Raw genomic sequence first — 15,929 nt, 5'->3', positions numbered from 1 at the left:
TTTATCAGTCCCAACTCCCAAGATGGGTTTGACCCTCTGCGCTAATGCTGCCGTTTGCACTTCTGTGCTGACACGGGAGACAGCAAACTCAAATCCAGTGCCTCCATGCACCCCCCAGATGAAAATCACCCTGGCCAGCATTGCTGCGAAAGAGGTGGGATTGCAACTTTGGAAAATTTGCCAACTCGCAATTCCCACCTTCAGGATGAAAATCCAACCCTTTAACTAAGTTTCTCTCTCCACCAATGCTGTCAGGCCTGCTGGGTGTTGCCAGCATTTTCTGTTTATATTGTATCTGCACTTTGGTTCACTGTCCTCAGGCACTGTAGGCAGCCATGGTGTTACTGCTTGCTCCATGAAAGAATACAGCTTTCCCAAACATTGCAGCCTTGGAAAGCAAGCAAAGAGCTCAGATAAATTATTCTAATCCAGTGAGGTCAAGTCTCTGCTCTAGTTGGCCACGTCTGGTCACATGGGCCATGATCCAGGACCACTTCCCCCCAGATCTTGGAGCTCAGCCCTTATATGACAAAGATGATATCTCTCACTGAGCTAAATTAATTATAAACATCAATTCTAAAATTACATTTTCCCAAGCTACTACATTTACATATAAAGAGACATCAGCTGTGGCTCAGCAGGTTTTTGGGGTCAAGATCCACTCCAGAGACTGGGCACAAAATGCTTGGTCATTTTCCTATTGACATTTGTGGGATCTTGCTGTACGCTATGTTTCCTTGAAACACTGACTACATTTCAAAAGTACTTTGGGACGTTCTGAAGTTACGAAAGACACCACTTAAATACAAATTCTTTCCTTTAATAGATCATTGCAGGAAATCATGTCTTTTACTGTTTTGTGATTTAGTACATTTATTTTTTTAAGAAGGCCTTCACATTACAGTTATTACAAAGGAAATTGAAAGTGGAAGATATTTTTAGTATTGGTCACTTTGCAACGCAAGAAGGCTGTGCAACTTCAGCAGTTGCACACAAAACTGCTATGTTTTATGTTCCTATAGCTTTTTTAAACATCCACAGGTAGGGGAATGTCATGATCACTTTCCAGAACTTTTGCATGTTCATACATGAATGTTTTTATCAGCAAGCTGTCAGTGGCTGGAATTGCCTGTCTTCCTGAAGCATTTTGATCTTTGTTTTGTCGATATGTTTTTTGCTTCTCTCACCTGTTTGCAGTTCAATGAAATCAGTTGCTCGCCTACAGAATTTGCATGTGTGTAACATGGTGCAATCATTGGCCAGCAGCGATATGGGTGTGACCCTCCCAGAAACGCTTTGGTACAGATTGTGATTCAGAATCAGCACTTCCCTAATCTTCAGTAGCCATATTTTCTGCAGGAAAACTCAGCTTTTCCCTTGGATTTTTAAACTTCGACCGAGACAATGTAGAGGATAAAGTAAGTAGTGTTGTCTTGAATTATCTGATTCAAAGGCGGCGTATTGGGGACTGTACTCTCCACCTGTTGGTGAAAATGGCAGCACGAGCTGATCAGTTTAATATCAGCTGTAACAAATACTCATGTGCCATGTTGGTCTGTACTTATCAGTTATTGGAGGAAGGTGCACAGTACGAAACAAAGGTTTTAGATTTGATTTGATTTCATTTCATTCTGATTTTTTATTTCAGGTTTGTTGTTGCTTTCAGAATTATGGTTCAGGCAGGCAATATACTAACTACAAAGTGAAAGCAATAAAACTGGTATCTGGTGGGAGGAAATAGCCTCTGAGGTGACTAGCACCATTGGCTCTTCATTTAGAATATCTACTCTTATTTGGGAATTAATTAGTATTGCAGTAAACAAATTGAAGCTTTTGTGTGCGCTTGGTTGGTTCTTCTGTATGTAAATGTTGGTAGAGAAATCTCTTGTATTTCATGTATTTGTGGGAGAGGTTGAACTTGAAAATTAAGGGTGTGGCAGTAAAACATTTGCTAAATTGTTTTATGTTTGCTTTAATCACCAAGTAAGACGAAAAGTTCATCTTTTGTAATATGAATCTATATCGGATATCTCTGCGCTAAGATGGGGATTTCTCCTGTGGAATTTTATTTGGCCTTCGTTCACCTGAAGTTTTTGCTCTTTACTCAGTTTAAGTATCCCCAATTAGTAGATCTAACCCTGTGGCCTTGTCAAGTAGATGCTATTGTACTGATCCTTCACCAGCACAGCATTCTGCATTCTTGGTCTGCTCGCATCTCAAATATTATGAAAGAACTTCTTCAGGAGCTCAGAATGGCACCTACCCCTCTGACAGTACCCCTATCCATTCACAAATGGTGGAACTCACTTCATCTCTTTTAGTGATATCACATACAAGGAGCCATGGGTTATCTTTTGTTTGGAGAGTCTCTGGCTCCAGTCAGTTACGATGCTGTGTATTGCCACTGCCTACAAAGTTTTTTCTGACCTGGCGGTCCTGCACCTTTTCAGCCAAGATTTCCAATCTTGGTTCCAGCAGAAGTGAATAAGCAAAGTGGAAGACTGTTGAGCATGGGAGAGTCAGGGAAGAAGAGGACATGCCCTCTTCATACGACAATAGCTGTCGTATTCAGGTAAGTTTTTCCAAAGGTCTGAAGCCTTTTAGTGAATGAGTGTGGGCTAGTGGATGGATGAATGAATGTGTGGCCGGTCGGGGCGGGTGAACGATCAGGGGAGTATGGTGGGCGGTTGGGTCGAGGGGTCAGGTCTGGGGTTGCGGAGTTGGTCAGGTCAGGTGGGCAGTCATATTGGAGGGTAGTTGTGTGGTCAGGTGACAGTCGGGTGGGCAGTTGGGTTAGGGGTGATAGAGTGGGAATGAGTGCTATTGGTTGTGGCGCTTAGTTCAGTTATGCTGGCTAATCTCTAAGGTAGAACAAGTATTCACCAGCCTAACATTTCCAGGATAATCATGCAGGTTAGTTCTGTGTATCTGTGTAGTATTCAATTGTTTGTTGTTTGATTATGTGTGTTTGTTAACTGTTCCCTGTGCTATTAGTCAAGCCTGGGTGTAGTTAGAGAAAGAGAAACTAAACTGAAGCAAAAGGCTGTAAGTGTGAGAGCAGACATTTTAGAAGCATGTATAAATAAAGCTCCTCACATAGAACTGTGGTGTAACATCAGCCATCTCAATTTCTCTGCTCCACTCACTTTTAAGCATATAGCACTTGGGAGCAGGAGTAGGCCATTTGGCCCCTCAAGCCTGCTCTGCCATTCAATAAGATCATGGCTTGTGATTGTGATTGTGGTTCCATCTCCACTTCCCTATCAGTCCCCCATAACCCTTTACTCCCTTGTCTATCAAAAATCTATCCAAATTCAGCCTTGACTGTTCAATGACCCAGCCTCCTCTCCTTTCTGAGACCCTCTGATGGAAAAATATTCCCCTCATTTCTGTATTAAAAGAGAAACCTCTTATTTGTCAACTGTGTCCCTTATTTCTAGTCTCCCCAATAAGATCAAACATCCTCCTGGCATCCACTCTTGAAATATGTGCCAACATTCTACTTACCTTCCCAATCACTTGTTGTACCTGCATACTAACTTATTGTGATTCATGTACCAGGACACCCAGACCCCTCTCTATAAGCAAGTTTGGCAATCTCTTTCCATTTAAGTAGTATACTGCTTTTCTATTCTTCCTGCCAAAGTGGACAAGTTCACATATATTCTAAGTATCCTGCTATAACCCCCTCAATAATAGATTCTAGAATTTTGCCTATGCCAGATATTTGGCTAACTGGCCTATAGCTTCCTGCTTTCTGCCTCCCCCCTTTCTTGAATAAAGTTGTTACTTTTGCTATTTTCCAAACTGCTGGGTCTCTTCCAGAATTTAAAGAATTTTAGAAGATTATATCAATGCCTCTATTATTTCTGCAGCCACTTCTTTTACAACCCTAGGATACAGACCATCAGGTCCTGGGAGCTTGTCAGCCTTTAGGTCTAATAGTTTTCCCAATACCTTTTGATGGTGATTGCCTCAAGCTCTTGATTTTCAATTACCTATTTAAGTTGTTATTGTCTTTTTTTCTTTATTCTTTCATGGGATGCGGATATCACTGGCAAGGCCAGCATTTGTTGCCCATCCTTAACTGCCCCTTGAACTGAGTATCTTGCTCAACCATTTCAGAGGGCAGTCACATATAGGCCAGAACAACTAAAGGCAGCAGATTTCCTTCCTTAAAGGACATTAGTGAACCAGATGGGTTTTTATGACAATTGATGGTTTCATGGTCACCATTACTGAGACTAGTTTTATATTACAAATTTATTAATTGAATTTAAACTCCCCCAGCTACTGTGGTGGAATTTGAACCTGGCCTCTGAATTACTAATCCAGTGACATTACCACAACGCCACTGTCTCCCTCTCCTCCTCTTCTACTGTGAAGAAGGCCGCAAAATACAACCATTTCCTTCTTTTCCATTATTGCCCAGACTCTCTCTCTCGAGGACTAACTCTCACTTTAGCTACTCTTTTCCTTTTCAAATTCTTGTAGGAACTCTTAGTTTCTATATTTCTAGGTAGTCTTCCCTCATATTGTAATTTCTCCCTTTTGTTTTAGTCTTTCTTTGGTTCTTAAAATCTTCTGACCACTAACTTTTGCAGAATTGCACAGCGTTTCTTTCAATTTGATTATATCCCTAACTTCCTTATTTAGCCATGGAAATTGCATCCTTCTCAAAGAGTCTTTCCTTCTCACTGGGGATAAAACTTTGCTGATAGTTACTAAATATCTCCTTAAAAGTCTACGTCTGCATCTTTACTGTCCTACCTTTTAATCTAATTTCCAAGTTCATTTTAGCAAACTCTGTCTTCATATCCTTGTAATTACCTTTATTTAAGTTTAAAACATTAGGCTTTGATCCACACTTCCCACCATCAAACTGAATGTGAAATTCTATCATATAATTGCTGTCTCCTAGAGGCTCCTTTCAATGAAGTTATTGATTAATCCTCACTCTAACCTACCTCCCACTGAACCTGCCACACCCTATTCTCTTAGGTCCAACCCTAATATTGTCATTAAACCTGCTGAAAAAAGCAATGCTGTTTTTGCTTGATGAACTGAACTCTAACTTACGGAAGCTGAATGTCAACATCTGACACCTTCTCTAACCTTCCCCGAACCATGATCCCACCACCGACCATCATTTCTCAGATGTCACTGACCACATCTTCTCTTGAGATCTTCCCTCCAAGGTCTCCAACCTCATTGTCCGCCAACCCTGCACAGTCTACTTCCACTTCCTTCCCAAGATCCGCAAACAGGATTTTCCTCGTAGACCTATTGTTTCAGCCTGTTCCTGCCCCATTCAACTAATTTTATTTTCATGTCTTAGCTTTATTTTTTTCCATCCCTTGTCCAGTCTTGTCCCACCTACATCTGTGACTGTTCTGAAAAGCCCTACCACTTCAACAGTTTCATGCTTCCTAGCCCTCACTATCTCCTTTCACTCTGGATGTCCAATCCCTCTGCACCTCTATCCCTACCAGCATGGACTAAGGGTTGTTTGTTTCTTCCTAGAACAGAGGCCCAACCTGTCCCCATCTATCACCACACTGCTCTGTCTGGCTAGACTTATTCTTACATTAAACGACTCCTCCTTCAGTTGACTCACTTCCTCCAAATAAAAACTGTTGTTGTCGGAACCCACGTGGCTCTCGGATATTACCTTTCTTTTCATGGGATATCTGAAACGTTTTTTGTTCAGGTATTACACAGGTTCCCTTCCTCATCTCCTTTCCAGTACATTAATGACTGTATCAGAGCTGTTTCCTGGTCTCTCCCGGAAATGCAAAATTTAATCAACCTTACTTCCAACTCCCATCCTTCCCGCACTTCACATAGTCCATCTCCTACTCTTCCCATGCTCGACTTCTCTGTCTCCATTTCTGGGGTTCAGCTATCAACCAAAATCTGGTATAAGCCCACTGATACCTACTCTTTCTTTCACCCCACTTCCTGAAAGGACTCTATTCCATTCTCCCAGTTTCTCAGTTTCCGCCTCACCTAACCTGGTGATGCCATCTTCCATAGCAGTGCCCCTGATGTGTCCTTCTTTATCCTCAATCAAGGATTTGGTTGAATCAAACCATGATTGGCAGGGCATTTGACCATGTGAATCATATTTCCCGCACTTCTGCTCTCACCCCATCCCTTTCCTCTTAGAACCATGATAGTGCCTCCCACCTTCCACTCAGTCAGCATCCACATTGAACAGATCATCCTCTACCATTTCTGCCATCTCCACTATGATGCCACCAGCAAACACATATTCCCCTCATCTTCCCTTTCAGCAGTCTGAAGGAACTGTTCCATCCTTGATCACTTTCAGTCACCCCGAACACACCCTCCCCTTCTCAGGGCACCTGCCAATGTAAGCCCTTAAACCTATTCCCTTCCCAACATCGAGGCCCCAAACAGTCCTCTCAGGCGAAACAGCAAACTACGTGCACTTCTTTCAATTTAGTATATGTATTCACTGCTCACGATGCATTTTGCTCTACACTGGGGAGGCTACAGGCAATTTGGCTGATTGCTTTGCAAATCACCTCTGATCAACCTGTAAGCATAGCCTTGAGTTTCCAGTGAGCTGTCATTTTAATTATCCACACTTTCACTTTAACTTCTGCATCCTCAGTCTCCAATACTGGTGTTCAAGCTTGATGTAAGCTCGTGGAACAACACCTCACGTTTCAGTTAGCCACGTAATAGCTTTCCACACTCAACACACCGTGCCACAATTTCAGATTGTAACTTCTGCACCCACCTTTCCTGATGGCAGCTGTTGATATTGATGCTGCTTTTGCAATTTCTGCCTCTGCTAGACCCATCTTTTGTTTCTTTTCTTGTTCCATTATCATCCCCTTTTCCCTTGCACCATCGTCCCTTTCGTCATTCAATCTTGCCTGTCTTCCACCCGATCATAAATCTTCCTGTCTTGTTTTTGCTTCAATTATGCACACACGCTGTCAACATTGTAGCTGAGCTAACTTAATTGACAACACATTTTCCTAACATGAACACACATCTGCATTAACTGAATTCTATCAAGGCAGGCTCTGACATTTGCAATCTGACCTTCAAACCCCAGGTCAGGTGACTCCATATCTAGTACAAGGTTCCATATGATATCTAATACTGGAGCCCACTACCACAATCAACTATTATGACATTTCCCATTTTAAAAAGAAATTATACAACTCAAGTACACAAAGTCTCTTATCTATTCTTTCTCACTCCGTTTTGACCAGTCTGTTTTGTTTTTTAATCATCTCTGTTTTTTTTCACAATTCTTCCACTGGATGTTCTGAATGGTGACAGGTTATTTTGAAGGACAAGGGGCCTTCTCCAGCTCTGTGTCACTATCAACCCTTGGATAGTTTTCAGGACACTCCGGCTTTGTCTGGTTACCTGTTGCTTCACTGGTGCATTCTGGTTTTTGATCTTCAGCTACTCTTTCTGGTTCAGAGCAGGGTTGCTTTTCATTTGTTTTCCGTAAGAATTTCCAGTTTCTCCTGTACTGTTGTCCGTTTGGAGTCTACGCTATGTAAGACCTTGGTTTTCCTGTGATTCCTGTGACATGATGATCCCTTCATGCTGAATCCTCACTGTCTCTCCCATGTTTAGGTCAGGCAGAGGTCAGGTGCCTTGATCAAAGTACTGTTTCTGCTTCTGTTATCTCAGTTTGAGCAGGTCCTGCATCCTGTAGCTCACTGGCTATGGAAATAACAGTTGGGGTGCAATTGGAAGCTTAGTTCTTAGTCTTCTCCCCATCAGGAGCTGTGCTGGAGATGATCCAATGCTCTCTAATGGAATATTCCTGAAATCCAGCAGAGCCAGGTGGGGGTGTCTTCCGTCCGCCTTTGCCGCCTAGATGTTTTAAGGTTCGTATGGTACATTCCACCATTCTGTTGAATTGTGGATATTTGGGATTTGACATAATGTGGCAAAGCTCCCAGTCCTGTGCAAATTTGCGAAACTCAGCTCCTGAGAACTGTGGACTGTATCTGAGGTGAGCACTTCAGGTATGCCGTGGTGAGAAAAAAATTATTTTAAATGATTTATTACAGTGATGCTCTTACTATCATTTCTCAGCAGCACAGACTCAAAAAACTTTAAGTAATAACCTACTGTTTGTAGGTACTCATTGTTGTCAAATGTGAACAAACCCACTCCAATTTTCTACCAGGGCCTCTCTGGAACACTGTGTGAAGAAAAGAAGTGGTTCTTTTTGTTGTGACTTACTGTACTTTTGGCACACTGCACACGCATTTACCATCTCGAGCTCTTCTCCTGCATGTTTCTATGCTGAGGTGACTTTCGTATATGCACTGCAGCATTTCTTTCCTCAGTGTTGCAGGAATTATGATTTTTCCTCACTTGAAAAGTATTCCTTCTGCTACATGAAGTTCCTCATGAAAGTCCCAGTGCCCTTGTACAGCAGAAGAGGCTCCGCTCTGATGTGTGGGCCAGCCAGTTTGCACATTCTGCTGCAGTTTTCTCAGGGTGGCGTCGTTCTTGGTTGCTTCCCTGATCTCAACCAGTTTGGTGACAGCCACAGGTAAGTTCTTTGTCAGCATGTGAGCCTGTGCTTCCATTTCTCTATCCTCTTCCTTTATGTCGGTATGCACGTGACAGAGTGTCTGCGATGTTCATTTCCTTGCCGGTTTGTATTTAACTCTGACCTGGTACTTCTGCAGATGCATTGGTCATCTTTGAATTCTTGGTGGTGCCCAGTTCAGGGGCTTTTTAAGTACAGCTTCCAAAGGCTTATGATCAGACTATACCTCCAAGTCTTTTCCATAGACAGACTGGTGGAAGCGTTCTTGGCCAAACAATTGTTAGCATTTCTCTCTCTATTTGGTCATACCCGCTGCTGTGTTTCAGTCATTGCCCTTGAAGTGTATGTCACTGGTACCTCATTTTGCAAGAGGACAGCTCCCAGGCCAGTATTGCTGAGATCTTGACTGGCTGACTGACATCGTGACACTGATGCCTGGGTCAGTGTTCTCTTCAGACTGGTCAAAGCTTCCTGGTGACTTTGTTCCCAGTGCCATTCCTCATCATTTTGTACAAGTTCTCTGAGAGGTACTGTCACCTGTTTGGAATGAAATACCCAAGATAGGTCACCATTCCCAAAAACCTCTCTGGGTCTTTCTTACATTCTGGGGGTAATATGTTCACGACTGCTTCGATTTTACTTGGGTCCAGTTTCAGTCTCTCACTTGTTAGCACATGTCCCAAGTACTTGATTCCATGAAGACCTATTTTGCACTTTTCCTTCTTCAACTTGAGGTTCCTTTCTCTAGCTCTGGCCAGCATCTGCCTCAGTCTGTGGTCATGTTCTTTTTGTGAGGCTCTCCAGACCAGCACGTCATCAATATAGGTTTCCACACCCTCTAACCCTTCAAACAGCTGCTTCACTGTTCTGTGGAACACCTCCGGAGCTGAATTAATACCAAAGGTAAATGTAAAAACCTGTATCACCCATATGGTGTGTTGAAGGTACAGAGATAGGAGCTGCGTTCATCCAAGTTGACCTGCCAGAAGCCCTGAACTCGCATCCAACACTGAATAGTAGTTATCAACAGCTAGCTTACATATGATCTCTTCTACAGTTGGCAGCTGGTAATGCTCTCTTTGTACTGCCTGGTTTAGGTCTCTGGGATCCAGATAGACTCTCAGAAAAATCAAATGGGAATCTACAATTACAATTGGATTAACCCACTTTGTCTTGATGATGTGAAGTTTCTCCATTCTGTCCAACTCTGCTTTCAGTCAGTCTCTCAGCATTACTGGTATTTTCCTGGGTGGGTGTATTTTGGGTGTCACAGTTTTGTCAATCTTGATGTGTTCTCCTTTTAGGCAACGATCTCCTGGAATACATCTTTGTACTCGCTTGGGATGTCACCAGTGGCGACAATCATTATTCTCCTGATTAGCTTCAGATTTTCACAAGCTTTGATTCCAAGAATGAGTTTTGCATCAGTTTTCATCACTATGAATGGAAATGCTTGAGACTTTTTTTGTAGTTCACTTTAAGTGTGTATTTGCCTTTTACAACAAGTTTTTCACCTGTATAGACAGCTTCACTTTTGTTTTAGGTAGCTATTTTTCTTTGCTTATCTTACGATACAGGCTTATGGGAATGACATTCGCTTGTGCACCTGTGTCAAGCTTGAAACTCACCATCATGTTGGCAATTTTTAAATCAACCTCCCATTCATTTTCTTTGGAATTTGTTGTTATTGCACCAACAAAAAGTTCTCTTTCAATGCCTTTGTCAATCGTGTGCATTTTCTTCAATTTACACATCTTAGTAAATACTCTGTTCCGCAACAGCTGCATTTAAATGTTTTAATAGCAATTTTGTTCTTTTTATCTTTAGACTGCTTATTTGTTCTTTCCCAGGGCTGCTTCTGTTTAACTGCATCTACCTGCTTGACCATGTGCAGCTTATCATCTTCTTTCGTCTGTTTAATCTGGCATTCTGTTGCCTCTGCTGCTCTGCAGATGTTTATTGCTTTCTCCAGCGTGAGATCAACTTCTCTCAAAAGCCATTCTGAGTGTCATTTGCGATCCTGCAAATTAATCTATCTCAGATTATTCTTCAAGCTCTCTAAATTCACATGATTTAGCTTGTTTTCTCAGCTCAGTTACATACTGACTAATGTTGCCACTGCCTTGCGTATATGTAAAAAATTGATTATCTTTTTCATACGTGGTATTTTTCTTAGGGCTGCAATAGGCTTTGAATTTTTCCATTATTTCTTTCAAGTCATTTAGTTTCTCATCACCTTCAAATGTGATATAAACTTCAAGGGTTTCTTCCCTTGCTACATGAAGAAAGATGGAAGACTCTACCTGAGGGTCTTTTTTATCACTGCCTGTCGCTGTGAGGTACAGCTCGAATCGCTGCTGGAACCTCCTCCAGTTTCGACATGATTGCCCTCAAAACTGAGCTCTGTCGGTGGTTTCAGAGCCTCCGTTGTTGCATTTAGTTTACTTCTGACACTATCTTGTTTTTTGTTTCAATGATGCACATAGGCCATCGACATTGTAGCTGAGCTAACTTTATTGATAACACATTTTCCTAATGTGAACACATATTTGCACTAACTGAATTCTATCAAGACAGTTCCAACATGTGCTATCTGACCTTCAACCCCCAGGTCAGGTGATTCCATATCTGGTACAGATTACCGTATAGTATCTAATACCGGAATCCACTACCACAATCAACTAATATCTTAACACTTCCCACTTTCCTCCCCTTCCACATTTTTCTGCCTCCGTCCTTGCTGAAAACTTGTTATATTTCAAACATTTTCCAGTTCTGATGAAAGGTCATCAGCCTGAAACAGCAACTCTATTTCTCTCTCCACAGAAGTTTCCTGATCTGAGTATTTCTAGCATTTTCTGCTTTTATTTTGTTTTTTTAATGATTGATATCTGTTTACCTGAAACTATTTATAGGTATATAATCTAATTGTGTTTTGGCAATGCTCTTTTTGTGGAGGCAGGAGAAGATAGAGAAGCCTTTCCATGTTGCAATTGCCATGGCTTTAACAGTGAGATGACAAGCGTGATCAGGCTATTGAGCTATATGTAAACAAGCAAGAAAATAATTGCTGATGACCATAGCGTGGACATTGTGCCTTTGACGAAGGAAATTCAGTGTACCTTGTCTTAAATTGGACCCTTGAGGGCGGAATGCAATATGGTGTGTTAGTGTTAATTTTTATATTGCTAAGGTAACAATATATTTTAATTAGTTACGGGTTGTGGGTATCGCTGACAAAAACAGCATTTATTGCCCTTGAAGGTGGTGGTGAGCCACCTTTTGAACAACTGAGAGGCTTGCTTGCCAACATCAGAGAGCAGTCAACCACATTTCTGTAGTTCTAAAGCTACATCCAGGCCAAACTGTGTAGGGTAGCAGATTTCTCTCCCTAGAGGACATTAGTGAAGCAGATGGATTTTTATGACAATCGGATAATTACATGGTCATCATCACTGATACTAGCTTTTTATTTCGGATTTTATTTAATTAATTGAGTTTAAATTCCCCAGCTGTCGTGGTAGGATTTAAATTCTTATCTCTGGATCATTAGTTGAAGCTATTGGATTACTCATCCCATAGCATAACCACAATGCTACCATTCCCACTCTTTATTGAAACGTGACTTTGTGTGCTTCCTTCATTCTGTTTACACACTGTGTCGGTTTGTTATTACAACAGATTTATGCCAACATTTGTTCCTGACCGTGTCCACACTGAGGTCAATCCTATTGCCTGCACCACCTCACACAGGATATTCAAATATGCAGGTGACCTTTGCACTGAGAATCTGTTCGTCAATGTGCTACACAAAAGAAAAATAGAGCGTTCGTTTCTGCCGGTTATTGTGGAGTTCATGCGTGAAAGCTGCTTCATTGAAAAGTTGCAAAGAAGGAGAACATTGTAAGTCTCAGTTACTTTGCGCGTAAAATGAATAATGTTGATCAGCACCTAGCGGCACTTATGTACCAAAGTATTAACCCTATCATGGTGTAAAGTAACTCAGTCAAGAAACTAGCTTTTATGTGCTGCTGCCTTCACTGCAGTCAGCAGGAGGAGGAGCACAGATAAATACGCAGACTTTCTGTGAGGGACATTTGATTCCAATTCCTTTATGCAACAGCAAACACCATAAAACAGTGCATTACACAGCAGGACATGTTTGAATGATACCTATATTTTTTCCTACACTACAAGTGACTACACTTCAAAAGTACTTCATCAGATGTCCTGAGATCATGAAAGGTGCCACATAAATGTAAGTTCTTTCTGACTTTTTTTCCTCAGTCCTGAATTTATATGCTTTAGACTCACAACAACAATTATGCAATATAAAAACAAAAAAACTGCGGATGCTGGAAATCCAAAACAAAAACAGAATTACCTGGAAAAACTCAGCAGGTCTGGCAGCATCGGCGGAGAAGAAAAGAGTTGACGTTTCGAGTCCTCATGACCCTTCGACAGAACTTGAGTTCGAGTCCAAGAAAGAGTTGAAATATAAGCTGGTTTAAGGTGTGTGGGGGGGCGGAGAGAGAGAGAGAGAGAGAAGTGGAGGGGGGTGTGGTTATAGGGACAAACAAGCAGTGATAGAAACAGATCATCAAAGATGTCAACAACAATAGAACAAAAGAACACATAGGTGTTAAAGTTGGTGATATTATCTAAACGAATGTGCTAATTAAGAATGGATGGTAGGGCACTCAAGGTATAGCTCTAGTGGGGATGGGGACAGCAAAAACGATTTTAAGGTATTTAAAAATAATGGAAATAGGTGGGAAAAGAAAAATCTATATAATTTATTGGAAAAAAAGAAAAAAAAATCTATATAAATTATTGGAGGTCCCCTCTACATTGGAGAGACCAAACGTAAACTGGGCGACCGCTTTGCAGAACACCTGCGGTCTGTCTGCAAGAATGACCCAAACCTCCCTGTCGCTTGCCATTTTAACACTCCACCCTGCTCTCTTGCCCACATGTCTGTCCTTGGCTTGCTGCATTGTTCCAGTGAAGCCCAACGCAAACTGGAGGAACAACACCTCATCTTCCGACTAGGCACTTTACAGCCTTCCGGACTGAATATTGAATTCAACAACTTTAGGTCGTGAGCTCCCTCCCCCATCCCCACCCCCTTTCTGTTTCCCCCTTCCTTTTTTTTCCAATAAATTATATAGATTTTTCTTTTCCCACCTATTTCCATTATTTTTAAATATCTTAAAATCTTTTATGCTCTCCCCACCCCCACTAGAGCTATACCTTGAGTGCCCTACCATCCATTCTTAATTAGCACATTCGTTTAGATAATATCACCAACTTTAACACCTATGTGTTCTTTTGTTCTATTGTTGTTGACATCTTTTGATGATCTGCTTCTATCACTGCTTGTTTGTCCCTACAACTACACCCCCCCCTCCACTTCTCTCTCCCTCTCTCTCCGCCCCCCCCCCCCCCCCCCCCCCCCCCCCACACACCTTAAACCAGCTTATATTTCAACTCTTTCTTGGACTCGAACTCAAGTTCTGTCAAAGGGTCATGAGGACTCGAAACGTCAACTCTTTTCTTCTCTGCCGATGCTGCCAGACCTGCTGAGTTTTTCCAGGTAATTCTGTTTTTGTTAACAATTATGCAATTCTGTTCTGTAGTAGAGACATCCCAGGGCTCTTCATAGGAATGTTATTAGACAAAATTTGACACCAAACCCCTTATCCACAGCATCACTAAGACCACCTATGGACACCTCCGTAACATGGCCTGACTCCGCCCCTGCCTCAGATCATCTCGTGGAAATCCTCATCCATATCTTTGTTATCTCAAAACTATTCCAAGGGACTGCCACGTCTACCTTCCATAAACTTGAGGTCATCCTCACCTTAAGTCCCTTTCACCCTTCACCCCAGTGTTCGTTGACCTACATTGGTTCATGGTTAAGCAACACTTAAAATTTAAAAATCTCATCCTTGTTTTTGAATCCCTCCTTGTCTCTGTAATCTCTTCCAGCCCAATATCTCTCTGAGATAACTATGGTCCTCCAGTTCTTGCATCATGAATATCCTCGATTTTAAATGCTCTAACATCAGTGGGTTGTGTCTTCACCTGCCAAAGCCCTTAGGTCAAGAATTCCCTCCTTAAATCTCTTTGCTTGTTTACCTCTTTTTGACTTTAAGGGCCTTAGAGGGACATTCAATGGGAGGACCATCAAACAGATGCTTGAGTCCTCCTTTAAGCCATAATTTAGATCCATAAGCATTCAGGCAAAACTCCTGCAAGATCACTTTTGATGGACTGGATACTGTCGGATTAGCTGAAAACCATCCCCCCACCAGATCTTGATGTCTCAACTCTCAAATGGCAATGTTGTGGGGAGGACAGAGAAAATGCTTCAAAGACACTCTGAAGCTCTTCTTGTAGTGTAGCATCATTGATGTTGATGCTTGAGAGAAGCTTGTTACCAATTATCCAGAATGGCGACAGCTTGTCCACCAACCTGCATCACACGGAGTCACAGCATCTTAATGGTGAGGCAGAGTGGCGGCAGAGAGGTGATGGGTAAAAAGAACTTGATTCAAGTTAGGATGTATAAAGGAATGTTATTGCGCTATTGTTATGACATAGCAGATGATGTATGCTAGGTGGATCAAATCCACGAGGGAAACTTGATCACACAGTCACAACGATTTTGCAATTTGTATTTTATTTTGAGATGTGTACCCTGAATTCAGTATATTTATACATGTTTCTTCCTTTTAATGCAAATTCCATTGTTCCCAAATGTCTTTGGAGCTCTACCTTTCTCATAATATGAATTGTTTCATGGTGCTAATATTATCAGTAATATTTGGGAAAAATAAACACACTGCTTGGCCTAGCTTCTTTGGCTAGATGTAACATCCTACCATTTCTTTGAAATTCAAACTGCTCTGATGTATCTAAAAATGCAAATTCTCCTCACTTCACCTTCTAAAACTTCAGCCATGTTTACATATTTAGCATTTCAAACCTAGCTTCTTTTGATGAATCAAAAGCCTTCAGACCAGCTGTTTCCAATTCAATTAAATCCCCTCCACACACCACCACCCCCCAACCCCCACACACACAGAAAAACTCCAAACCCCACTATTAACCTACTTATACAATAAATCTCAGTTCTCAGGTTGTCTGAGTTCCTCCACTACAAACTTTTGGTACCACACCTGCAGTTAGGAGTTGCATCATGTTCCGAATGCAACACAAGATACGCTGCTGCACTGAGCTTTTACAATATGACTCTTTACATATCTATTATCAGAATTAAGGTAATAAGCTTGTTTCATTGCAAGCAATTGTCAATTTATCCTACTGTTTGATTCATTCTCTGCAGCCTTACATGCGT

General features: G+C 41.6%; 1 protein-coding gene across 1 annotated transcript in view; it reads left to right on the top strand.

Annotated features, from left to right (window-relative positions):
• Positions 1-1,288: 1,288 nt before the first annotated feature.
• Positions 1,289-15,929, top strand: part of LOC121283790 (ETS-related transcription factor Elf-1-like) — a 172,514-nt gene continuing 157,873 nt past the window's right edge. The window contains exon 1 of the mRNA XM_041198503.1: positions 1,289-1,418. The gene's annotated coding sequence lies outside the window, so the exon portion shown is untranslated. The remainder of the gene's footprint in view (positions 1,419-15,929) is intronic.

The sequence above is a fragment of the Carcharodon carcharias genome, chromosome 11 (genome assembly GCF_017639515.1).
Source record: "Carcharodon carcharias isolate sCarCar2 chromosome 11, sCarCar2.pri, whole genome shotgun sequence".
Taxonomy (NCBI): Eukaryota; Metazoa; Chordata; class Chondrichthyes; order Lamniformes; family Lamnidae; genus Carcharodon; species Carcharodon carcharias.
The sequence above is the reverse complement of the archived record's forward strand: the minus strand, read 5'-3'. Positions and strand labels throughout refer to the sequence as shown.